General features: G+C 46.5%; 1 protein-coding gene across 1 annotated transcript in view; it reads right to left on the reverse strand.

Annotated features, from left to right (window-relative positions):
- Positions 1–27,002, reverse strand: part of PRKCE (protein kinase C epsilon) — a 509,705-nt gene that overhangs the window by 323,064 nt on the left and 159,639 nt on the right. The window lies entirely within an intron of this gene.

Here is a 27,002-nt window from a genome sequence, read left to right on the forward strand (position 1 = left end):
AGCAGACAGGACAGTCCCCACAACAAAGGATTATCCAGCCCCAAATGCCAACAGTGTCAAGGCTGAAAAACCCTGTGTTAAATCCCGTTTCACAAATAAGGAGACTGAGCTCAAAGTTCCAAGGTAAATGGCAATGCTGAGATCCAATGCCAAGACTGTCTACAGAAGCCCCTGTTCTTTATACTACACAAATTGCTCACGGGAGATAAGCAAAGCATAAGATAGGGCTTCCCTGGTGGCGCAGTGGTTGAGAGTCCGCCTGCCGATGCAGGGGACACGGGTTCGTGCCCCGGTCTGGGAAGATCCCACATGCCGCGGAGCGGCTGGGCCCGTGAGCCATGGCCGCTGAGCCTGTGTGTCTGGAGCTTGTGCTCCGCAACGGGAGATGCCACAACAGTGAGAGGCCCGCATACGGCAAAAAAAAAGAAAAGAAAAGAAAAGAAAAGCATAAGGCATTATCCCACTCTCAAGGTGTTTACAATCTCACTAGGGAGTCTAAAACAAAAATAGAACAATGCTGAACCCAGCTTAATGATGAGGGACAGAGAATAACAGATATAAAGTATCTGGTGAACCTGAAATCAGTGTAAAAGAGCAGGCTGGGAAGACTTCACGAAGGCAAGAAAGGGAAAGCATTCCAGGTGGAAGCAACAGATAAGCAAAGGCTGGGCATGCGAGTGGAGCTTGTGCGGGACTGAAGGGCCACCATGCTCACGGTATGCTGGCGCATGCGTGTTGCAAACCGCAGCCTCTACCAGGGTTGTGAGACAGCCGATGTCGCTAAATTCTCCCCACCAACCTTCTCTACCCACCCTCGTGCCCTCCCTCCCCACCTCCCAATCCAGCAAGCTACTGGCAGGATGACGAGGAGAGCCAGAGGGGCTGGGCCGCTTGCAGTCAACATCCTTCCAGGGTCTGCCCTGTCCTCACAGAGACCATGTTCTCCCTGAGAGAGTAGCCACTCTGGAAACCCTGGATCACTGAGTACCCCTGGTACCGACCCCCGCCTCCACAGTCCCATCTGTCTGTGCAGAGCTCCAATTGGCTCAGATGTGCCAGGCTGGTCTCAACAAGCTGTGAGTTTCTTGAGGGCAGGAGCCACGAGCCCCTCCCTTTCTTTTCCACGGTCCTCAGCGAGAAGCAGGCACACATTTAACAAGTACTACTTGGGAAGGGTTAGCCTGGTGAACACCTCCTCCTCCTCCAAGGTCAAGGGCAGTTATTGCCTCCTCTCTGAAGCTTCTCCAGATATTTCGAGTCAGAATTAACTACCCTCACTTGTGTTCTTATAGTACACATACATATCTCAACCGCGGCTCCAGTATGTCTCTCTCCTCGGCTAGACAGAGACTATGACAAGCCTACTTGCATCCCTAGTGTTTAGCGTACTGTCTGTTGGTCAGGAGACACCCAATAAACCTTTGTGGAGGTGGGAAACTGTTCTGTGTCCCGGAGCCTATTCTGGGATTATTCACTCCTGCAAGCCCCTTCCTTAGGAAGGAAGGAAGGCAGGTGATCTGTACTAAAATGATGTTCCAATGCGGCAAGAGGGGAAGAAGAGGCAGCTATACCAGGAGTACCATATATTCCCTATGAGGTAAAAACTCACCTTGAACTGATGCTCCCTGTGTCCCTGCCCCCGACATCTCACTCCACTCCTAACGCAGATTCCCTGAGCCATTCGTGAGCCTCACTTTATTTCCAGTCTCAGCCTCTTAGTGTTTGAGAGTGCTTAGGGTTTCCCTCAAAATTTTAATTCCACCAACACGGGTCTTCAATGCCCCCCAGGTGAGGTTCCTGTGATATTTCAGGTACTCTGTCAGGGCAGAGAGGGAGGGAGGGCAGGGAGCTCTCAGGTAGCCCCACAGGGACCGCTCACCTGGGTTTGGGACCTTGAGCTTGGGATCCAGATAAGAACCAAATAACACACTCGTGATGCCAAAGATTTCAGGTTTCTGGGTAAAGAAAATGTTCTCCACCACTCTCACCACTAATACTGTCCCGTGCCACGAGCATAACCTGGCCCCTGCCCTGTATTGCAAACAGGAAAAACAACAGAGCCCAGCCAGGATCCTGTCCCTGCCACAGTTCAAAAGTATCAGGGGCCCCCTTGTCCGAAAGCATGGAATTTAAATAATGTACGCCTCTCAGAGATTAGGTCATCCCTATTAAACCCCGCCGGCAAAATGAAACACTTTCTCATATCCTCCAAGTCAAAGATTTCCCACGACTGTGGATTTCACTGGCAAAGTACAATGGTATCTGAGGAAAGCAGGGAGGGAGACAGCGAAGGAATGAGATGGGCCGCGAGGCCTATCGGAAGGCAGGCAGCGTGCCCTTCTTTGCAAAAGGGGAGTGAGAACTCGTGGCGGGGGACAGGTCATTGATGATAAAATGTATTAGGATATTAACATTCAAGATAGCAATCAGAAACCATTTTAGCACCCACTGCTGCCTCAGTGCCGATGAACTGCATTTTCAAACAGAAAAATAGAAATTAAGCTATTAAACATGCCAAGAGCAACAAAGAGCTTTGCAGCCTGGGCAGATGGCCGCAGAGCACTGGCTGAGCGCCAGCCAGCCAAGTGAGAGGGCTCTGAGAATCCATGCAGGATGGTGGGACTTCAACGTGGATGACTAGAGGGGTTATCAGGTACAAAAGGGGGTGGAATGCCTTGTAACTTCATGGCCAAATTAACTTAATCACAATTCTGTTCACGATCATGTGGCCCGGATAATGAAGCAATGTAGGTGCCCAGCCCTGCACAACCCCTGCAAGATGATAGCTGGCATCACCACCAGGCAGCTGGCACTACATAAAAGCAGGCCTCCTCCCTCCTCCCAACCATTCCCAGGGTTTCTTCTCAGCTCCTTCTCCCCGGCTTCAGGTTCCTCCCAATTCTCCCAGATGCAACCCCATTTATCAAATCTCCTTGAACCTCATACCTTTATTTGATGCACTTTCCCAGATACTATCTCTGTTTTTTTGTTTGTTTTTGTTTTTGTTTTTGCGGTACGCGGGCCTCCCACTGTTGTGGCATCTCCCGTTGCGGAGCACAGGCTCTGGACGCGCAGGCTCAGCGGCCATGGCTCACGGGCCTAGCCGCTCTGCGGCATGTGGGATCTTCCCGGACCGGGGCACGAACCCGTGTCCCCTGCATCGGCAGGCGGACTCTCAACCACTGCGCCACCAGGGAAGCCCCTATCTCTGTTTCTGACTATGATTCTCTTTCAACCTCCAGCTGAGGCCAGAAGCAAGGCAGTAGAACCATGGGGGAGACAAACACAGCCTTTGGAGTCACACCAGGACTGAATCCCAGTTTTGTCACTTACAGGTCAGGCGATTATTTATTCTCCCTGAACATCAACCTCTGTCTCTTCATCTGTGAAACAGGTTATTGTAACAATTCCATGAGACACACATGCAAAGCACTTGGCACTTAGGAGTTACTCTGTATATGGTGGTTAACAGTGAACTTACTGGCTCTCTGGCCTGAAGCAGGCAACTATCTTCTCTAAGACTCAGACGGCTCCTCAGTGAAATGGAGCTAATAACAGGTCCTGCGACACTGGGGGTGTCACAATGTAAAATGTGAAAATCTACGTACAGTGTAGAGCATGGTGCTTGGCACAGAACACTCGGTAACTGTTGCTGCTCTTGCCATTAAAAAGCCAAGTCTTCAAATCTGTTGCTTAATCCAACGTGATGTTCTTTCCACTCTATGAAACTTCCCACCTCCCCAAAAAGCATTTTCTTGCCCCAAATTGCCGTTATTACATATTATTTCAGGACATCTGATGATTTTACAGTGTTGCGAATATCAGATGTAGACCTAAGGTGAGAATTTCTCACCCAGCCCTGGAGGAAACCCAGTGGGAGAAAAGGCTATAGCCCTGGTCATCAGAGGGTCATGAGGTGATTACGAGAGAAGGAGAAGCTGAGGATGACCACGTATTGTCTGAGCACCTACTAGGCCTGGGACACTGTATTGAGGTTTCACCTGTATTAGTTCATCTAATCGCCTGGGAGGCCAGCAATACATATTCCCTACTTTTCAGATAGAAAAACTGGGGTACCGAGAGCTTTCAGCTGGATTCCCGCGCAGCGCTGCTGCCTGGAGCACACCGGAGAGATGACTCTGACAGAGCTCCCACCTCGAGCCCCACCCAGCCCGGGAGCTCCCATCTCAAGCCCCACAAAGCCTTCTCTGACAACCAGGTCTCAGGGTTCTCATAGTTCTAAGCCTCTGGCTTGTCCTCCATGGGTTCATTCTCCTTCTCAGGTACAACTGACTGGCTCCCCAGCCAGGCCCGTTTAAGTCAGAGCAACACGTTGAACACCTTGCCCACCCCTCCACCCCCCCAGCCAGAGCCCTTGGGGAAGGTCTGGGCATAAACAAGAGCTCCATTCCTGAGAGTTAGGTCCAAAGCAATGGGGAAAGAGCCCAAACCACAGAAACCAGGAAAAAGCCATCTCTGAAAAGCAAAAAGACGCACAGGCACTTTTTTGGGTGGTGGCTGAGCATTCACAAAGTCCTTCGCAAGCATTATTTCATTGGTTCCTCACAATTAATCTGTAAGGTAACAAGTATTATTAGCAACATTGTATGTCCAAGAAAAGTGAGGTTAAGGAAGATAAGCAGGGCTAGTGAGAGCGCACACACGGCACAGCTGCAGGGGCACCGTTCACACAGTAGTCTCTGAGGACAAGTCCTCCGGAGATGAACAGCCAGAGGTAAGTGGCAGAGACATCATAACTTGCACCCTCAGCTCCTGACTCTGAGTCCTATACTCCTCCCAGCACACCACACCTGTCCAGCAAGAACCCTGACCACTGGACTTGCACCCCGGCCATGCAGCCCGCTTAGCTGTCACCACTGTGTGTCACTGTGACCCATAGGTGTCTGTGTGCCTGTGTTTGGGGGTAATCGAGTTTGAGACACAGGAGGCAAGAAATTCATAGTCAAGCTTCCTCCTAACCACCGGCTCAACTTTCACTGGAGACCTCTAGGCAAACCTCCCCTCAAAACAGCCCACAAGGGTCACACAGACCCAATTTGAGCTTCACTTTCTTTTCCATCTCGTGTCAGGCACCAGGTCCTAGAAAGAAGCAAAAGGGGTGGGGGGGCGGTCAGAAAAGGATGACTCCAGAAAGGAGGAGAAGGAGGAAAAGAGGCTGCACTGTCCATATTGCACCAATTAAGTCCTAGATAATAGACTGTTTCTTTTTTTTCCTGGAGGAGGGTGGGGAGTGAGGGAGGAGGAGGTGGGAAGGAGGAGAAGGGAGAAGACTCAGGGCTTCTTTCCCAAGGCAGAGGACCCTCTTCACAAGGTCTGCACCCCCTGTATTGCTGGCTATTTTCCCCTGGAGGCCCCTCAGGCACGTACTGTCCCCAGAGGTGCCTGGCATGGAAGAGGCAAGCCAGACAGAGCAGGAGATCTTCAAGCAGCAGGCGTCCTCCCAGCTGCTGCTTTTGGAAAGCACAAAACGTGCAGGCACTATGATGGGCAGCTGCTGGGTGGTGATTTTGGAGCTAGCCACCAATTAAACTAAAGACTCTTCATTTGAGGAGTTTGCTACTAGATCTATTGGTAGAGTGCACTGGCTGGTTAAAAAGCAGAGGGTGCACATGTAACTAAATATTTTAAGAGTTCCACTCGGTTCACAGGCTTCGAATAGCACTTACTTTCATAAAATAAGAGGAGAGGAGGATTGCTCCTTTCTCATATGCCTTCCATGGTAGTGCAAAGACGTTATGTGGGCTTTCGTGTACATCCCTGAAGGGCAGAACCCTGTCTGTCCAGCACATGGAAGGGATTTAATACATATTTATACATGTTGGCTCAATGGATGAATGGCCCGATTTTAAACTGGACCTGCACAACTGGATTATGGAGATGATTTACTTGGGAAGCCATCAACCTGTACAGAAGTGGTCCTAGCAGCTTCATTCATAACAGCCAAATACTGGAAACAACCCAAATGTCCAAGAACAGATAAATGAATAAGCAAACCATGCTGTATCCATATGACAGGCTTTTACTCAGCAGTAAAGAATGAATGAACTGGTACATGCAACAAAACGAATGCTATGGGAGAGAAGCCAAACGCAAAAGATTACCATTCCACTTACGTAAGGTTCCAGAACAGGCAAGGCTAATCTATCATGACAAAAAGCATATCGGTGATCTCCTGGAGGTGGACATGGGAACTGGATTCAAAGAGGCACAGGGGATGAGTGAATGATTTTGAGTATTGTATTTTACAATAGTAAAGTATATATTCAATAAAAAAAGAAAAGAGGCACAGAAGGACCTTTGGGGAAGATGAAAGTCTTCTATATGTTGATTGGGCGGTGGTGACATGAATGTATATGTTTGTTAAACTGAATCAAGCCACACACTTAAAATGGATGCATTCTTTTTTTTGCATGTAAATTATACCTCAATAAAGTCGCTTCTGAAAAAGGAAAAAAAGAAGTCATAATTTCACATAAGGATTGCTCTACAATTTTCCTTTAAATAACAAATCATCTTCCCACCCTCAGGGCATTTAAGATTTCAAATTCCATTTTTAAAAATAAAAGGGTTCATTCAGAGTTTTTCAAGAACACATCTGTCACCCAACATAATGTACACCTACCTGTGTAGGCACACATTCACACACCCACCCACGTGTGCAAAACACGCTCAAACCCACCTTCTCTTGTCTTCTGTGATCAAAATACGGTGATAGCAAGAAAAACACATCCAAAATGTGGTTCCCTGCTGAATTATTTAAACCTGTCTTTCTGTGTGTGGATCTCAATTTCCTCATATGCAAAACAAAAAAAATTAGGCCAAATGCTCTAGAATGGCTTTTAACAACCTCAAGGACCTAAATATCCATGAATAGGAGACAGCTTAAATAAATTATGGGACACCATTTGGTAGATCACTATGCAAGCCCTAAAAAAAGAATAAAAAGTTCTAAATGTACTGACTTACATGAAACTATCTCTGGGATATATTAAGTGGGAAAAAAAGTATGGTATAATGTGTTTATTATGCTAGGTTATCATGTGAATAAAATGGGTGTGCATGTGGGTAAACACACAGACACACACACACACTGTCACACTTGTTTGGCATATATTATCTCTAGAAGGAGTCTTAATCAACAGGAAACAGGGGTTGCCTCAAGAGATGGAAACTAGAGGATAGAGGGGCGAGAAATCAGGAAAGGGGCATTATCCTTCACTCTATGCTCTTTTGAACCATTTGATTTTTAAAACCGTGTCCTTGAGTGAACTTGTCACAATATTTGTCAACACCTTTTTTCACTACCTATTTCTAACCCAGTCCCCCAGAGAGCAGCTGGCTTCGGTTCCCAGGCACTTCTTAAAGAAACACCCCTCAAAATTGGCTGACACGTTGCTTGTCCATCCCCCGGTACCCAGGTCCCAGACACCAACCGAGCAGCAACCATCATCTCCATGCGAAAGTCCCATTGGCTGGACCGGATGCCTACCTTACAGATCCCAGCTCCCCACAGGCCACCAATGGAGTAAACTCAAGCTAGTACCTGCTTCCTCTTTTCAACAGGCGCAGAATAGACCCAGAGAGCTGGCTCCCTCTGATGACAGAGGTGGCTAAAAACAAATAAGTGTGTGTATGCAGATGCTTTTCTGAGCTGAGAAAACATCCAAAAGTGCCAAACCTAATGTCAAGAGTGCGCAATGGCTTACGAAGCATTGCCTGGTCGTGGTGTCGTTTTCGTTTTCCTCTCTTCTTTCAGGGAAATGGCAGTACATGACTGTACTCCCACTGACTCCCACGAGAAGATGCTGAGTGCAAACAGCAGGAAATGTAGCCACTTACCCTCAGTGTTCTGAAGTGAAAAATACCCACTACCCACGTGCACTTTGCATTTTGCTTTGCAGTTCTCTCTCACTGGGTGCCCTTTTATCCATGCGTTTTATTGCACGTTTCCTATTTTTTACACTAATAAGCCAACTGCGGTGATTGAGAGTCAAGGCTCTGAAGCTAACTTACCTGGGTCCAAACCCCAGCTCTGCCTGTCACAAGCTGTGTGGCCCTTGCTGCGATTTCCTCATCTACACATTGAGAGTGTCAGTGGCACCTGCTTCAGAATGTTTGGAGGATCAAATGAGAGGGTGAGGCACTTGGAGCCATGCTTAGCACACGGCTAGCATCCTCTAAATGTCAGCTGTCAAGTCATTAGGGTTATCTCCCGCCTAGACTGTGAGCCCCTCTTGGGAAGAGCCACGTGTCCCTTGGTGGGGGTGGGGAGGTTTCCACAGTTCTTGATCCACAGCTGGGCACATGGCACGGAACCAGGAGAGACTCCAAGTGGAACTGAATGGATCCACGTGGAACAGAGCCGAGCTCAGTCGGGAGCTCAAGACTGTGCAACCAGAAAAATTATCTCCAGACCAGGAACTTCTCTGTCTCTGTTATATCACAACCTAGCCCGACCTTTCACCAACAGCTACTCACAAAGACATTCAGTTCCTGACTCCCTTCAAAACCTAAGACATTATAATTGTTATTCAGCACTTTGAGCTCCTCACGGAGACTCTTTTATTCATAATATTAATCACAACTCTAATAAACACCCTTTATTGAGCACTTTACATGCGTTATCTGAGTGAGGGAGGCCATATCCTTATCTGAACCATTTCAGGAATGAGAGAGCTGAGGCTCATGGATTGGAGTGGCTTGCCCACATTCTCACAGCTTGAAGAAAAGCAGCCTGAATTAAAGCAGGGCTCTCCGACTCCCATCCCCATGCTCCGGTTACCTTGGATCCAGCCAAGGGCTTGGACTCAAGGAGATCCTGAGGAAAGAACACATCGTGAGCTGGTCAAGGAGCCCATGCTGTGTGCGTGATGGTGGAGTCACTTCTTGGGCACAAGAACAATGAAAGTAAAGCTTTTTCATTGTCCTCCTGGAGCTCATAGTTGAAGGAACACCAATCCCACAGCAAAACAGCTGGGAGGCTCAGACTATGAGACACAGACACAGGGTAGGACACCCAGCTTCAGGGAGTAAATGCCCTCTTGAAAATATTGCTGTATTGGGATTTTCTGTATAGCAAGTCCTATTTGCCACTGCTTTGCACCATATAGTTGGAAACATGTCCAGTGAGGAAGAGTTTTATAAAAATCACAGAGGCATGAAAGCTAACAGTCATAAGCAACTTTGAAATCACTTGGTTCAAATAAGCAAAGAAATACAAATTTAAACAAGGGTAAGCCTTTTTTTCTTTTGCCTAACAATTTAGCCAAAGTTTCTTTGGGGCTATGTATCCTTGTGTCATTTGTTTACTAATATATAAACAAAATTAAGTATCGTGATGCGTTCAGTTTTTAAAAATCAAAACTTACAATGAGAGGCGGCAGTCTCTTGCCCTCCCCAGAGGGAGGCAATTTTAATAACTTCCATTTGGGTTTTTCTGGTCATCACTGCCATGTCCCTAAATAAAATGTTTATACCTCAATTTCCTGATTTCTTGTTTTAGACATTCACTCTTGCCCTGCTGCTGTGAGAGATGAGGATTTAGTTCACTCACCACCCCACGCCACTTTCCTCCCTTCACAAAATAATTACACATCGCAATTCTCAGTTCCTTCTCTATTCTTCTTGACAACTGCAAAAAGAAAAAGCAATCTAAATGTCAATTTCTTGTTCCATCAACTATAGACAATATCCCTTGACCCTACACCTTCTAACTGGAGGACATGAGTACTTCCCGCCCTCCCCATCCTCTGCATTTTCACTGTTAGACTATCAACATTGACAAAACTGACATTTTTTTCTAATTGTAGTTGAGTTCCATGCTTTGTGTATATGCTGGTTCCAAAATCTGAAGATGAATTAATAGTGTTTACTTAATATTATAACTTTGTAAATGATATCACATATACTTTCTTTACCACAGGTCCAATGTGCCAACTCATCTACCACTCAATGGCGAATATACCTAGCATCAAATTCGAATGGATTCTTTTTTTTTTTTTTTTTTTCACTCTACCAATTGCCTTTCTCAGATCCTCAAGTTTTTCCCCTGGGTCCCCTTCTCTCAGGGTCTGTCCTTCTGGACACCCTCACTGTACACTTTTCCCTAATCTGGGCTGACTACTCTCTGGTCTCCTGCACAGCTGTAGTACCGTGACTTATTTTCACTGCTCTGCTGGAAACAGTCACTGTTTCTGGAATCCATCATCTTCCTTGTTCTGGGTTATTCCCTTGTTTTTTGCCAGTAAAGTACATTCTGATTGAAATATTGATTAAGAGTGCATAGAAAGCTAGCTTTCTAAGACCTTGCATGCTTGTCCTCCCACACGCTTGATAGTTTGGCTGGATATAGAATTCTATGTTAAAAAAAAAAAATCATTACCTATCAGAACTTTCTTCTAACATCAATATTGCCTATGGACTCTGATGTCAGCCTGGCTACTGTTGTTTAGTATGTGACTTTGTTTTGTTTTCACTCTCTAGAAGTTTTAGCAACTTTTTTATCCTCAGTGTTCTGAAATTCCAACGTGATATGTCTCAGGGTATCTTTTTTTGATTCATTGTACTTGTTCTTTTGATTCACTGAATTTGTGGGAGATATTCTTCTAATTTGTCCTTTGCTATTGGCCTCTTCATTTTCTGTATGAAACTCCCATTATTTGGCTATTGGACCAGTAGAATTAATCCCTATGTCTCTTACTATTTGTTATATATATTTCCATCTCTTTTCTCCTTTTAGTCCATATTCTAGATTTCTTTGACTATATCTTACAACCCTTCCACTGAACTTTTATTTCTGACAATAGTATGTTAAGATTCCAGAAGCACCTTCCTATTTTCTGCAGCTTCTTTCTCCTCATAGCATCCTTTTCTTTTTTTGTTTTATGGACACAACCTATTTCTGTGAACACAGGGTTACAGAGTGGGAGCTGGCCGTGATAGCAAGGGTCCCCACCATCTATGATAGCTCCCCCCAAACCATCATTCCATTGCTTTTTACAAGAACTTTCCAATTTCTGACCCTGGGGGTCAGGGTCTGGCTCCAGGTCCTTCAGCAGTGAGAGTAGTGAGTATACTCACTACACGTGCCACATACAGACTTTCAAATAGTCACTTGCTTTCAGCTGCACTTCTCACTCTTGCCTCTGGGGTGACTACAGTTTCCATGCCCAGAGCTCCTTAAGGGTCCTGCAGAACAGGTGGCTCTAGGCTAGGTTCCGGTAGCCCCCAGCACATGTTCTGGGCTGTGGCTCCTTTGTACTTCTATCCTGCTCTGTAGTTTCCACCCTGCCCTCTCCTTTCTTTTCCCAGAAATTCACTGAAATAGCTTAATGATGGCATCCTTCTGCTCACTTACTCGTTATAAAATTGTATACCCACACCTTTTTCCTTTTCTGTTATCTAAATGGGATCTTGAGTAGGCAAAGCAATAAACATATTTGCTCCTAGACCACCTTGAATGAAAATTCCAAAAACGCATCATCTTAAATGACATTATCCAGGGCTGGTGAGAGTGGAGGAGAAATAGTCCCCCTTACACACTGCTAATGAAGTATAAATTGGCACAAAATTTGTAGGGTGGTTTGGCATTATATAACAAAAATCCTTTGACCTAGCAATTCCATTTCTGGGAATTTATCCCAAATCACACATGTGCAAAAAGATTTAAATACAGAGATCATTATTACAACATTTTGAAGCGTGTAAAATTAGAAACTAATTGTCCAATAATAGCAAACTATTTAAATAAATTGTAGCATATTCAAATCATTAGATACCATGCCCTCATGAAAAAAATCTTGCAGAATTATATTTAATGGCATGGAAAGATATTCAAAATATGGTATTAAAAGTAGAAGGAAAAAATGAGATTATAAAGGAATATATATACTATGATCCAATTTTTAAAAAATAAAATGTGTGTACGTAGGTACATATACAAAGGAAAAAACCAGTTATCTACCGGAGAGTAAAATAATGTGATTTTTTTCTTTGTACATAACCATAGTTTTTCTAAACTGTCTTTTTTTTTTTTTTTTTTTTTGCGGTACGTGGGCCTCTCACTGTTGTGGCCTCTCCCGTTGCAGAGCATAGGCTCCGGACGCGCAGGCTCGGCGGCCATGGCTCACGGGCCTAGCCGCTCCGCGGCATAGTGGGATCTTCCCGGACCGGGGCACGAACCCACGTCCCCTGCATCGGCAGGCGGACTCCCAACCACTGCGCCACCAGGGAAGCTCTAAACTGTCTTTTAAATCTTCTACTTTCTATTATAACTTTTGTGATTAAAAAAAAAATCAGACAATAGACTTGTTGCTTGAAGGACGTTATGTGGCTCAGTCCCCTCATTTACAGCTAAGGAAACTGAAGCACAGTGAGGTCAAGCAACCCACTCAGGCATCTCAGTAAATTAACCACAGCTGACTCAATTGTCCCGCTTTTCACTGCAGAATTCTTTAAGGTGCAAGTTAAAAATGGGACAAATTATGTTAAATTTACTTACTTCTTTAAAAGTGTAATTTTCTGGTCAAATGGTTCACAGCACTACTCAATCCTAATCACCAGTTATGAGGGGTTAGTAGCCAGGCATATTCCTCAGTCGAATACAGTTAGAACATCTTAAGAGACGCTTTCAATAGCTCAACCAAATAGAACACACTCATTTAAAAATCCTTTGCTTTGATCAAATCTCCTTCTCTGTACGACGCTCTTCCTCAATTTTTGTGGGGTGGTGTGGCCCACATTTTTATACCTTATACACGGTTAACCTTTAAACTACCTCGTATGTGATAAACTTCCATAACAACATAGACTTTGTCAAACAGGTAATGAGCAAACATTTCTGCTAAGACATAACTATACTGTGCTATCACCTAGCCATGCAGTGTCACCATCTTTGTTTTACAGGAGTTCTTTGGAATATATGCTCCCATTTGTCCTCAGTGTCCTATAAAATGTATAATTTTTTTAATTTATAAAAAATTTAAAATGCTGGTTCTAAGAAAACCAAGCATAGGTCTCAAACATGTAATATAGAGGAAAACGGAATTTATTAGGCAGGTCAATGTCAGCAAAATCTTACCCTCAATTAGATGTTCATCATTTGACTGTTGAATTTTGAAGGAAAACATTAAAGCTTTAAAACTTTTAGATTTTGTATCAAAATAGTAAAGATATAAATAAAAATTCTGACATAATTTCCAGCTTTCTGGGATAAAGCCTACCTCAACATGTAACCTAATGAGCACGTGTGAATGTTCAACTGGGTTTTTCCTATAGATAAACGAATACATAGGTTTTCAGGTACAAATAATATATGAAAGCAGGGACCATCTATTCTCTGAAAATGGGCAACTCTCCTTATAATTCTCTGCTTGCTTTCTATACCTTTATGAAGTTGCAGGCATTGTAAAATGAACAGGCTAATGCAGCTGGACTCACAAATCAGATTTACATGTGCTGAAACCCCACCAATAACTGAACTAGAAGGGAAGATATTTCCTGAAGCACATAGCAAAGGGGATCAGAAAATTGTCCAAGCTCTGAATGTCAGAATAGTTCTGAATTTGTGGCTTTCTCTTGTGGACATCAGATTTCCATATATTTTGGACAAGCACAGAAAAGACACATCACAAGTATGTCATGTTATATACAGACCATATGGGAGGGATTCTATGAATTCCATCTACTTTGTGAGGATAGTTTAGGGCTATCTATAATCATTAATTAACAAAGTCAGGGCTTGAAATAAATAGAAGAAAGCACAAAAAAAGTCCAAGCACAAAAAAAGTCCTTGGCCTTTCAGAGGCATCAAAGGAAAATAAAGTTTAAATTTTTCAAGTCTATCCTTAGAATAGTCAATGCTCTGTTCATTGCCCAGAGTAGACAGACGTAACTGGAGCCAAGTTTTAGTTAATAGATCTTTTCTAGTTAATAGATCTTTTCTTTTTTTAGTTAATAGATCTTTTCTAACGTTGAACCTTTTGTTGGTTTTCCTTTAGAGTATTTCATGTCTTGTTCGTCAAAAGGCAAATTTCAGAGTTTGGGTTTGGTGACTGAGGGTTCATTTATCTAAGATCAAGGAAAGCCTTCTTGATACTCAAGGAGTCAGGCCTGTGGATTTCGGGGAGGATACCAGCAGCGTAACGAGCAGAGGGAAGGGCAAGTGCAAAGGCTGGGAGGTGGGAGAGGACTTGACCTTTGCCAGGGTAGGAGATGGAGTGACAGGAGCAGAGTGAGGGAGGTCACTGGCGACAAGGTCACAGAGGTGGAACATGGTAAGGATTGGGCTTTGGCACTGAGCGAGATGGGAAGCCAGAGGTGAGTTTGAGTATAGAAGTGACGTGCTGTGCCTTACACTTTGACAGGATCAGTCTGGCTACTGTGTGGAGAATAAATTTTAGGGGCGAGTGAGGAAGCAGGAAGGCCACTGACGAGGCTATCGTGATAATCCAGGTGAGAGTTGGAGGCTATCATAATAATCCAGGGGAGATGACGGTGGCTAGGAAGGGATGGGATAGTAGAGGTGACGGGAAGTGGTCAGTTTCAGAACATATTTCGAAGGTGGAGCCGAAAGGATTGCCGGTGGATTGGACACAGTGTATAAGATAAAGAGAGGGCTGGAGGCTAGCGTGGAGATTTGGAGCCTGAGCAAAACGTGAAGCTGTCCTTGGCCGAGCAGGAGAGGACTGGGAGGGCGGCAGGGCAGGAGTGGGGCACCCGGAGCAGGGTTTGGACAGGCACGTTTGGAGACACCTCTGAGATAGCCAAGGGCAGGGGAAAGGTCCAAGCTTAAGATTTGAATTTGGAAGTCACTAGCAGAGAGACACAGTACAGATCCGAAACCCCTGACCCACAACACTGACATCCAAAATGCTCTAAAACCTGGACTTTTTTTGAAGTTTGGGTCAAAATCCTTCGGCCACAGACCCTGACCCAAGCTGACACATGGCTATTTATTGTCTCCATTTATTCCACTTAGTGTAAACAGCCATACAATTGGGTTATAGAAATGTTAATTTGTTTCCTCAGAAAGGACTGCCCCAGAATCTACTGGAGTTATTATGTATTCAATAATATACAGAATAACATTCTAGAACAGGGGTCCCCAACCCCTGGGCCGCGGACCACTACCTGTCTGCAGCCTGTTAGGAACCGGGCCGCACAGCAGGAGGTGGGCGGCGGGGGAGTGAGGGAAGCTTCATCACCGCCTGAACAACTACTGCCGCCCGGCCCCGGTCTGTGGAAAATTTGTCTTCCACAAAACTGGTCCCTGGTGCCAAAAAGGTTGGGGACCGCTGTTCAAGAATACAAAAAAGTCTGAATTTCTAAATAAATCTGGCCTTGGGGGCTTTTGCATAAGGGATGTGGATCTGTAGTTTGAGCCAGGAGGACACATAGGGAATGGGAAGACGAGAGGGACCTGCCCAGATGTCAGAAAGACCTCGATACAGAGGTCCAACCTCGACCGCCCTGGGTGGAGTCGGCTTTGACTTCCCACCTTCCTTCCTCCAAACCACCACCACCAACATGCACACTCATCCCGACTTGGGGATGATAAAAACCTTGGTTTTTTAGCTTTCTCTATGTCTTCAAAAGAGAAGGCAGAAAACCTCTCTACCCGCACCCTCCCCCCAACACACATACACACACACACAGTAGTTACCCGCACCCTCCCCCCAACACACATACACACACACACAGTAGTTACCCGCACCCGCCCCCCAACACACACACACAGTAGTTACCCGCACCCTTCCCCCAACACACATACACACACACAGTAGTTACCCGCACCCTCCCCCCAACACACATACACACACACACAGTAGTTACCCGCACCCGCCCCCCAACACACATACACACACACACAGTAGTTACCCGCACCCTCCCCCCAACACACATACACACACACAGTAGTTACCCGCACCCTCCCCCCAACACACATACACACACACACAGTAGTTACCCGCACCCTCCCCCCAACACACACACACAGTAGTTACCCGCACCCTTCCCCCAACACACATACACACACACAGTAGTTACCCGCACCCGCCCCCCAACACACACACACAGTAGTTACCCGCACCCTTCCCCCATCACACATACACACACACAGTAGTTACCCGCACCCTCCCCCCAACACACATACACACACACACAGTAGTTACCCGCACCCGCCCCCCAACACACATACACACACACACAGTAGTTACCCGCACCCTCCCCCCAACACACACACACAGTAGTTACCCGCACCCTCCCCCCAACACACATACACACACACAGTAGTTACCCGCACCCTCCCCCCAACACACATACACACACACACAGTAGTTACCCGCACCCTCCCCCCAACACACATACACACACACAGTAGTTACCCGCACCCTCCCCCCAACACACACACACACACACACACAGTAGTTACCCGCACCCGCCCCCCAACACACATACACACACACAGTAGTTACCCGCACCCTCCCCCCAACACACACACACACACAAACACAGTAGTTACCCGCACCCTCCCCCAACACACATACACACACACAGTAGTTACCCGCACCCTCCCCCAACACACATACACACACAGTAGTTACCCGCACCCTCCCCCCAACACACACACACACACACACACAGTAGTTACCCGCACCCTCCCCCCAACACACACACACACACACACAGTAGTTACCCGCACCCTCCCCCCAACACACATACACACACACAGTAGTTACCCGCACCCTCCCCCCAACACACATACACACACACACAGTAGTTACCCGCACCCTCCCCCCAACACACATACACACACACACAGTAGTTACCCGCACCCTCCCCCCAACACACATACACACACACAGTAGTTACCCGCACCCTCCCCCCAACACACACACACACACACACAGTAGTTACCCGCACCCTCCCCCCAACACACACACACACACACACACAGTAGTTACCCGCACCCTCCCCCCAACACACATACACACACACAGTAGTTACCCGCACCCTCCCCCCAACACACACACACACACACACACAGTAGTTACCCGCACCCTCCCCCCAACACACATACACACACAGTAGTTACCCGCACCCTCCCCCCAACACACATACACACACAGTAGTTCTCGTTAAGCCTGATGTGACGCTGACTTCATGCACCACTGAACTAACTGGCTGTATCTGTTGCAAGGTGCGGTTTGTGCGGTGAGGAAAAAAAAAACTGTAGAGAAACTGAAATAATGCTTTAAGTTAGCATAAAGGCATTTCCTGTTTCTGGGAAGCCTGTCTGTCTGCTGCTGTTGCTCTAACAGATTGAGTATCCCTCCCCCCACCATTGAACACACCAACTCTAAACTCAGTCAGGACGTAGTGGCAGGGGGGCTGTGGTGGGGCACCCCAAGTCCCAGGCCCGTTGCAAGAAAACAATGGAGCAAGAGGCTGGGTGCCTGAAGCCCCATCCAAGGTGCCCTCTTAGACTACAGAGGCACAAGATTCCCATAGAGGATCCTTTGTGTGTTCTAAGGCAAGACACGGGAAAGGGTTGAGAGGATTTAGAACCTCAGCCAGGTAAAGGTGAGGCTAAGGTAGCTGCTCTTCTCGAAGCTATTATTCCTATGTTCATTCCTGCGGATAAATGTGCTCCATGGTGGGCGGCTTGGCTGGAGATAAGAGGCCTTGTCAACAGTTAAAACTAAAAATGAAAAGATATTTCACTCATCAATCCTTCTAGCCCACCAAATGGACCCAGGTTCTGTTGTCTTCCCAGGCCCCACGACCCAACCTCCCTCATCCACTTCTCCCGCCCTGGATGCAGACTCCTAGGATCAGAAAACCTCCGTATCAACCTAAATTGTTGGCCCATTCGACCTCTAAGGAAGAAAAAAAAGAAGAGGCAAGAAATCTCTACCAGAAAATCCGCGAGCCCTATCATTCATAAACAGATGAGCAACATACAATGAATAAGAAAAATCTCCAGAGAGGCAGGGGGTGGTGATAATTAAATATCATCAACCAGAAAACGGGTCGTTGGTCATGATCTCTGTTGCAACTAGGTGGTAGATACACAGGAATCCATCATTCTACTCGGTTCACTTCTGTAGGTGTTTGAAATTTTCCATAATAAGAGATAAAGAAGAGGAAGAGGAGAAGGGAAGAAAAGAGGGAAAGAGGAAGGGAGAGAGAAAGTGGACAACTTCTATACCCCAACTGGACTGATGTCCCACAGCTCATCTTAGCCTTTCTTAAAGACCTTAACTGGGGAGCGGGGTACCTCAGGTAACCCAAGCCTTTCCCACCTCCTGTTCCAACCAGTCTAAGCCAATGCCCCACAGAGGACGTGGGATGAATAAACCCAAGCCACAGCTGTCCATCTGGCCCTTCTCATGCCCCTCTGAAGAGACTCCCCAAGTCCTTTCCCTGATCCTCTCATGCACATACAGTAGGCGGTGGCTTTTTTTTTTTTTTTTTTTAGTCAGGATTCACAATAAGTGCTTTGAAGAAAAAAGGAGTTGATCACTTCATCCTTTCCTTTCTTCCTAGAGATGTTTTTCCCTGACTTCAAAAGCCATCTGTTTACCTTAGATGATTAGGAAAGATTAATGGAACTAATTGTGTTAACAATGTGACTGTCCTGCTGAAGCCTGCAAATTATCCCTGATTTGCTTTGATTGCCTAGAGATTACCTCACCACCACTAAACCCAGTCAGCTTCCATATGACCACACTAGGCTGTGCCCCCGGAAGCAAGCCAGTGTGCAAAGTCAGCCTTCTGTGGGGATGAAGGCTGTGGTACCCTCCAGAGTATGAAGTAAGCCTGCCAACCTCCCGGCGGTGCCCAGGGAAAGCCGGCGATCCGATGGGCATATGCCCTGAGAGTGCAAAGCTTGGGCCATGTCAGCCGAGCCAGACACCCTGCCCTCATGCACCCCCGGGGCTGTGACCCTCTGGCTGGTATCTACCGTACAAAAACTCCACCAGCACAAGAACAGAAACAGCTACCCAGAGCACACACATCTCAGATGCCTCTGCGGCTGCCGGCGAGGTGGTGGAACTGGGCTCAGAGGACAACCTGGGAAATAAGCAAAATGCAGCCAGAGGAAGGGATGGAAAACCTGAAGTTCTCTGTCACAGATGGATGGAAGATGCTCCCCTCAGAAGCCTGCAGGGAGCATCAAACCAAGCAGCTGGGGGATGGCGGGGTGTGTGGGGAGGTGCCGCCAGGGCCCACTCATGGCTGCCTTGCTAACCCTCCCCCGACAACTTCGTCACTGTGGGTAAATCTCCTGGAGTGTAACATAGACCCTAGTACCCAATTAGTCAAATATGAGAAAATCCACCACTTGCTTCCCGCAAGTCAAGTTACTCTGAGTCTTTAATTCACAAACCAAAGGGCGAATCACAGGTTTCCTAACTTAAGGGACCCAAAGCTTGCCAGAGCCTTCCTGAGAAAGTGATTTCAATAGCTCAGCCATTTGGTGTGAAATATTTTCCAAAAAATTCCAACTTCTTTTCATCCAAAGAGAGTAGGGGATCAAAGTTACTGCTGACAAACCTGGCAGTCCCATGCTTAAGGCAGTGGGAAGGATGTGTTTGCCTGGCCAGCTTCTCAAGCCTTAAGAATCACCGTCCTGGGAATTCACTGCAATGCTCAGAGCCCTAATGGAGCTCACCTCACTCTTTGCCAAGTCACCTGGGGCGCCGGGCTTGACAACGGGGAGCCACCTCAGCGGGAGTCTGGGCTCTTCTGGGACAGTTTCCCATTGGTCTTTGTCTCCCCAGGCCCGGCATGGCACCTGGGCAACTGGGGTGGGGTGGGGGGAACAGGCGTCAGTTACGGGGAAGTGACTACCAGGACCCAATCAGAAGACTCAAGAGGAACTTCACTTACCTGGTGTTACATTTTGTTTGGGCCATTAACTATCAATCATAGGACCTCTTAGAGGGGATAAGGATAATTATTAACATGAGTTTATGTTTTGCATACGGGAATCGTTGCCAAAATTAAAAGAAGCAACTCTCCCCACTGAGAGAGAAGGTTATAAAGCAAACAATCCTAATCGAAAAAGTCAGTCTTATGAGAAAGATTTTACCCCGAATTATGCAACCCATTCAGTGAATGACATCGATTTGTATCTCTTACCCACAGTAGCCCCAGCTGCACCCCTACCAGCACCTCAATGGCCAAGCCACCTGAGTTAACCAGGTTGAAGGTGCAAAGCCCACTGGCGTAAAGCTCTCTACTGCTCAGGGCATACAGGGCATCCATCCTCAGGAAGAAAGGAAGAAAGTAGCCGTGCAGCGCTGGGTATCCCAAGCGGTTATCCTCCACTTCCAACAACAAACTCATCCACAGACAACCCCAACTGTGCAGGCAGGAGGGGGGAGCTCCAGCAGGCTTACACCCGCTTACAACCTAATCTACTGGGGCCACTCGTGGGTGCACGATTTGGGCCGCCTTCTCATTTTTCCCAAGAGCCACTGCGCTTCTCTCCAGGGTTGGCTCAAATTTCATCCTCTGGACACCAGCTGCTCTTAAAATGCCATGGGCCTTCCCCAAACTACAAAATTACTCTTCTCTCCTCTGGAGATGACAGGAACATACGCTTTCCTGTCTCCCTGTGCCTTTGTATACACACGTATTTGATATACACGATAACTGATATATGCTGACTTAACACAATAACCTCTGAGACGATACATACAAAGAACTGGGAAAGAGAGAGCGCTGGACAAGCGCCTGAACATTTTGCAGCCCGTTCTCCCAGGCCCTTCACTTGGAGCTGTCTCCGGGTCCTCCCACACTCTGCCCCTCCTATCTCATCAGTCACTGAGCCCCAAAACTTTCTTCATAAGCTTCTGTGCCTACACTTTGGTTCCATGCTCACCCCTGGTGCCAGTCCTCATATTGAACAGAATCCACCCAGTAGCTCCTAGATCTTCCTTATTCTCAGCACTAATCCACCCTTCTGGAAACCCAACCCACTGATGTACAATACAGTCATCACAATGATGCCTCTTTCACCAAAACTTCCCTCTGCCCATAGGATGACATTCAGTTCCTCAACATGGCAGCCCACTTCCTCTACACTGTGCTGTGTTCCTCTTATTCCTTATTTGCCACCTCAAATGCCTGGTGCTGCAGCCAGGCTCACGTAGCCATCACCCTGCCCAAGCCCCGCAACACGTGCCTTACCCTGGGCTCCAATGCGTTCCTTCCTGGGACCCAGCCTGCCTCCTCCAGCCTCCTCCTGCACCCTTCTGAGCCACTCCTTTGGCATGGAGCGTCATTTAGGTTGTCAGGAACTCTCTTCTCACCTATATTACCAGTCCCCAGAGATACTTTTTCAGGGTCATCACCTTCACCCTGTATTCCTTCTTCCCTAACCCCCACCCCATCCCTCAGCTTCTAGGACCTAGCAGAGCAGCCCACAAAGGAGCTCTTCAATAAACATTTATTTGTTGCTTGCATCTGTAACTTAGCAGAGATAATTCCTTCAACTTCTAGGTGTTCGATGTTGAGTGAAGTGACTCTAGACACAAACAATACTTTTTAAATGCTACATCTCCTTTCCATATATCAACCAGTTTCTAAATAGCACAAAAAGTGTGTCTACTACAGCCTATGAGGTGACCACAGGGTATGGACTGGGGGAGACGGGGAGCTTGAAGGGGTGAATTATCCCAGACTAGCCTTAGAGGTTCTGAACCAGAGGCTCCCCCGTTTCCCTACCCTGAGCCTGGCTCCCCCAACCCTTGAGGCTCAGAGAGGATGGCTCTATGCAGCCTTGTGTAAGGTGATCTGTCACCAGGCCTAAACAAGCTCTCTTGGGAGAGGGAGGGAGGGAGGGAGGGGAGGGAGCTAGACCTCATAGGATTTCAGTTCGTTGTCATGGGGGAGAAGAGCCCAAAGGCCAAGTTTCTCACCCTGGCCTCTGCCACTAAGGTCCACATGACCCGGGACAATCTCTCGAAGCTTTAATTGCCTCACCTGTAAACTCCCACAGGGGCAGGGAAGAGATTTGCCACAATCATGCCTAAACCAGTATGTTTGGAATAATCAAGAACGCAAGAAATGAAGAGAATGAAGCTATCAGTTTGAAAACTTCAATGGCCTTTGGGTTCTGAATCAAGACTCAAGGATAGAAGGCCCCCTAGGAAACTCACTTCCAAATAACCAAGTTAAAATCTTCAACTCTGTAATTCCTACTGCCGCAAGTCACAACTTCTCTTGCTGGCATTTAACATTCTTTAAAACTGGGCCCCAACTGGAATTTCCAGCTCTTTCTCCCACCCCCTTATGTTTCAGCCATATTGCTCTCCTACTGTACCAGGCTTTTCACATCCCACTCTCCCTTCCTCAGCACACTTTGTCCCTTCCAAACCACCCCTCACCAAAAGCCCAAATAAAACCTACCTAAACTTTCAGGGCTATCTCCACCTGAATCTGCTTCCCCTCTCAACACTGGGGTCCCTCAATGGCAGGTCCTCTCCTATATCCTTGTAGCTCATCCCTGGAGAGTCCCCTCTCCCCACCATGAGCACATGGAACACCGCTGAAAAGTGCTTAATAAACCCTTGTTTGTTAAATGATGTAACACCCAGAAAAACTGAGACTCCGTGACGTTTCCATTACATTCAGCTGGAAAACTCCACTGAAGATTCACTCCTTGGGTCCAACCCCCTGAAAACATCCTCCTTTATTTCACTGCTGAGCTCCTCTCAGTCCTGTAAAAGTGCTGCATCCAACTTCCATCTGCATTCCCCAGACCAGTGATCACTTCCAACCCCCGTTAAACTCCCTATTACTTTTCAAAGAATCAGCCACCCCAGATGCACACATTACAGAGGCAGTGGGCTGTGCAATGACGCGGCCCACACCCATCTTGATGCCATTATTTCCTTGTGTTGTTGCTTCTCTGCAGTCCTACCATTGTTCTTCATTTACCCAGAGAGCTAGGTCTGAAGCTTTATAGGAAAAATGAATGATGACTTGCCTTATATTCCACACTTCCCAGCTCACCAACATGGGTTTCAAAGCTTTCGCTGGTGACTCTCGAGCCTCTGTGGAGAGCAATTTCACAAACCACCTTGCTATACGGTGTCATCCAGAGCTAACCTCCCTCCTCCAACCTCCCACATCCCATCCACACTACGTGTGTGCTGCCTTTCCATCACCTGGACTCTCACCCCCAGTCCAGGAACAGGAAAAACCACATGCTGACAACCAGCCAGCCTGGCAGAGAACGAGCTGGAAGAAGAGAATCATCCCTGAAACCCCAGGCTTGGAGGGACAGAATGGCCACCCAGCTCCATGGCTGTAACTGACAGTGTGTCCCCTTGGATCAACTCTAGACCTGGACTCACAAGAGTGGTGTTCTCCCTGACTGCCCCAGAGGAAAGGCAGCATTCTGAGCCAGGTGAGTTCTTAAGAAGTAAAGCCATAGCACATGGTGCAGGAAGTGGACTTGGGAGCCAGACTTCCTGGGCACCAGCTCCATTTAATAGCAGTGTGACCATGGGCAAGTCAATTATTCCTCATTCTCAGTCTGCAGACAGGGGATAACGACATTACCTACCTCATAGCATGGTTGTTCATTTATATAAAATGCATAGAAACTATGCCTGACAAAGTAAATATTTATTATTATTATCGTCATCAGCATCATTGTGGTTATTATTATTAATTCCTCTCCTTTTCTTTATGTAGGCACAAAAGCAAATGACTCACCCTCAACACAGATCTCCCTGTCACTGGAGACTACGTTCCAAATCGTATTTTTTTCCTACCTCCTTTTTTCACCTCCTGTATCGCAAACATTAAATATCCATTCAAGCATTCAAACCATCACGGTGAACTGATCTCACTTGCTTCCTCTCCTCGGCCAACACCCCAGATTTCTTGTGAGCTACTGGATCCACTTGGTGGCAAATTCAATAATGCTTATACAGGGTTTTATCATTATACGTGTTTTGGAAACGTGTGTGGTGAGCGCTGAAGCAGGGCAGAGGAGAAAGCACGGCATTGAAAAGATCAAAAACAGGTCTCCGCCTCCGCATCTTAAAACTGCAGTGGGGGCTTCCCTGGTGGCGCAGCGGTTGAGAGTCCGCCTGCCGATGCAGGGGACACGGGTTCGTGCCCCGGTCCGGGAAGATGCCACATGCCGCGGAGCGGCTGGGCCCGTGAGCCATGGCCACTGAGGCTGCGCGTCCGGAGCCTGTGCTCCGCAACGGGAGGGGCCATAACAGTGAGAGGCCTGCGTACCGCAAAAAAAAAAAAAAAAAAAAACTGCAGTGGTCAGTCTCCACCAAAGCCACAGGCTGCTCGAGTCTTTTGTTCTTTTGAATTCAAACTGTGGGCTCCAAGAGCTGGCCTGGGAAGGAGATAAGTCAGATGGGAAAAACTGAGGATGAAATCAGGGTAAAGGGTTGAACCCCAAAGTGTAAGATGAACCCTTTAGATGTCCTCATTTAATAACATAGTTTCTGAGACTTGCCCATCAGTCCTGTCCTTCCTGAGCAAAACATCTGTTATGATGACTGAGACTCAGGGTAGTTTATTCTTTCTTTGCTAAAACTTCCGTTGGGGTGTTGATCTCGTAAATGTTATTCTTATGGCTCAGATGAAAGTCAATGTTCAGATCCAGAAGGGGGTGTGGGGCAGCCAGACTATCCATCTTCTGAAGCCAAAGAGATAGAAATCTACAAGTCACAGGATCGATTTTTGTTTACGCCTTCAATCCCAAATATTTGGAATGACCACTTTGATGTAACAAAAACATGTCCTATGAATGCCAAAAAATAAAAACAGAACCTCCATTTCTATGTAACAGATAATCAAGGTTACCTTATGGACCGACTGCTTATGCAAAACGATTGTGAAATTCCTACTGCACCCAAAGGAAGAAAGTCACCAAATCAATGCCTGACCTTCTTTTCTCCTTTCATACTTGAAAGACCGAACTGATTTAAATTCTGCAGGACTCCAGGGTTAACAAGGAGAAATTCCAAGGAGACTGAGCCTCTCCTGATTCCTAACACAGCTGGATGAAACCCTGCCTCTTGCCTGCCCAGAACCCTGAGAGCAGGGTGGGGGGTGGGGTGGGGGTGGAGCTGGCCCTGCTCTTCCCGGCTCTCCGCAGGCAGGTAGAGCAAACACTGCCCTTGCCTTAAGACACAGGGCTCCATTCCTGGCTTCTCCTTTGTTAAGCGTGATGTCAGGCCACAAAACCCAGTTAAGCCTCAGGATCAGCAGAGTTTGAGGGTTATTTGAGGAATTTAAAAGATAAGATATTCGAAAGTTGGTACTTGGCAAACTGTAAAGCCCTATTGCATGTAACCTGCAACCCCCAATAAGAAGTTAGCTACTGCTATTATTCCAAAGGTTAGTGTTGCAGCTGGTGGTGGAGAGGAGTGCCAGAGGGAGGCCTGTCCCTCCCCTGGGGCATGTTCCTACCCAAAACACACACACACAGACTTACATACACTCCCTGCAGACATTCTGTCACTTGAGTAATTTCCTTACAGAACAATCATTTCCCCCCCACCTTCTATGCCCCTAAGGATTTTAGTAGTTCTGTTATTACAAAAGTTCACAGTAGTAACTGTAAAAAAAGAGAAATAAAACAAAAAAAAATTACCATAATCTCACTACCCATAGATAATTTGCAATATATTCCTTCCAGCCTTTCATAGCTCTTTGTGTATGTATATGTGTGCATGAGTGATTTTTTAAATAATAATAGCTAAAGTATTGAATACTTATTGTGTGCCAGGTACAGAATTAACCACTTCACATGTTTCTAGTCATATAATCCTCTCAACAATCCCCGAGTAGGTACTGTTCATCCTTTATTTTACAGATGAGGAAACTGAAACTCAGGGAATTTAAGAAACATGTCCAAGGTCACACAGCTTGTAAGTGGCAGAGCCTGGGTTCAAACCCAGGCAGAGTCCAATGAGTCACCAAACCAAACATAAGATATGACCTGCAAACTTTGCCACTTAATATATCTTGAAAATCTTTGCATTGTATTCATTATGTTTTCTACTGTCATGATTTACACACTCTTCCATAGTACGGACGAGCCAAGTTTTAATCAATTGTTTAACTTGACTAATTCTGAGTATCTACAACATACTCCTGTTTGGGACATTTATTTTCTAGCTTTTCAATAATTTAAGCAACACTAAAAAGAACACCCTTTATACCTACCTATGATCATTGTTGCCTAGAAGTGGAATTGCTGGGTCAAGAGAAATGCCTGTTTTTAAAGTCCTTGCTATTTTTTTGCCATATTGCACTCCTGAAAGATTTCATAAATACACTTCCACTTGCAGTACATGAATAAATTCTTACATTTTCATCAACGCTAAGTAGTATCATTATTTTGTTCTCTAAAACATTCTCCTTTAAAGTGCAGCAACTCTGAAGGGAATCACACTTACCCCCTGGTTCATACCTTGGGCCAGTTCACCCTCTAACACTTAGGGAAAAGGAAATGGCGGCCGACAGGAAGACCAAGGAGGCATGGGGGAAACCGGAAGGCAGGGAAGGGGCATCTGATGCATAGGGATGGGGATGCAGGACAGCATGGGGCGGAGCCAGGGACAGGAGAAGGGGTGTGGAGGAGAGGACAGAAGAGAAAGCAAGAGCATACGGAAAACAAAGTCCTGGCACTTGAAAAATAATTATAATAATAAAATGGCAGGAACTTAAGGCTAAGGAAAGAAAGATTAATTGAAAACAAAACAAAACAAACCGAAGCCAGAAGTTTCACAAGAAGCTTGGAGTCTGGCCAGCGCTGCATTGCTTCTGTCTAGTTGACACAGAAAGTCAAGTGCGCCTCTAGGTGTGAGGGAGAATGAGGTCCCGAGTTATCCACCTGTGTTCTACATCCTGGACAAAGTGCACCCGGTCTCATCCCCAAGACAAATCACTGAATGCCTTCCTAGGTCCACAGGGCACCCCCAAAACAT

Source organism: Phocoena phocoena, chromosome 14, assembly GCF_963924675.1.
Source record: "Phocoena phocoena chromosome 14, mPhoPho1.1, whole genome shotgun sequence".
NCBI lineage: Eukaryota > Metazoa > Chordata > Mammalia > Artiodactyla > Phocoenidae > Phocoena > Phocoena phocoena.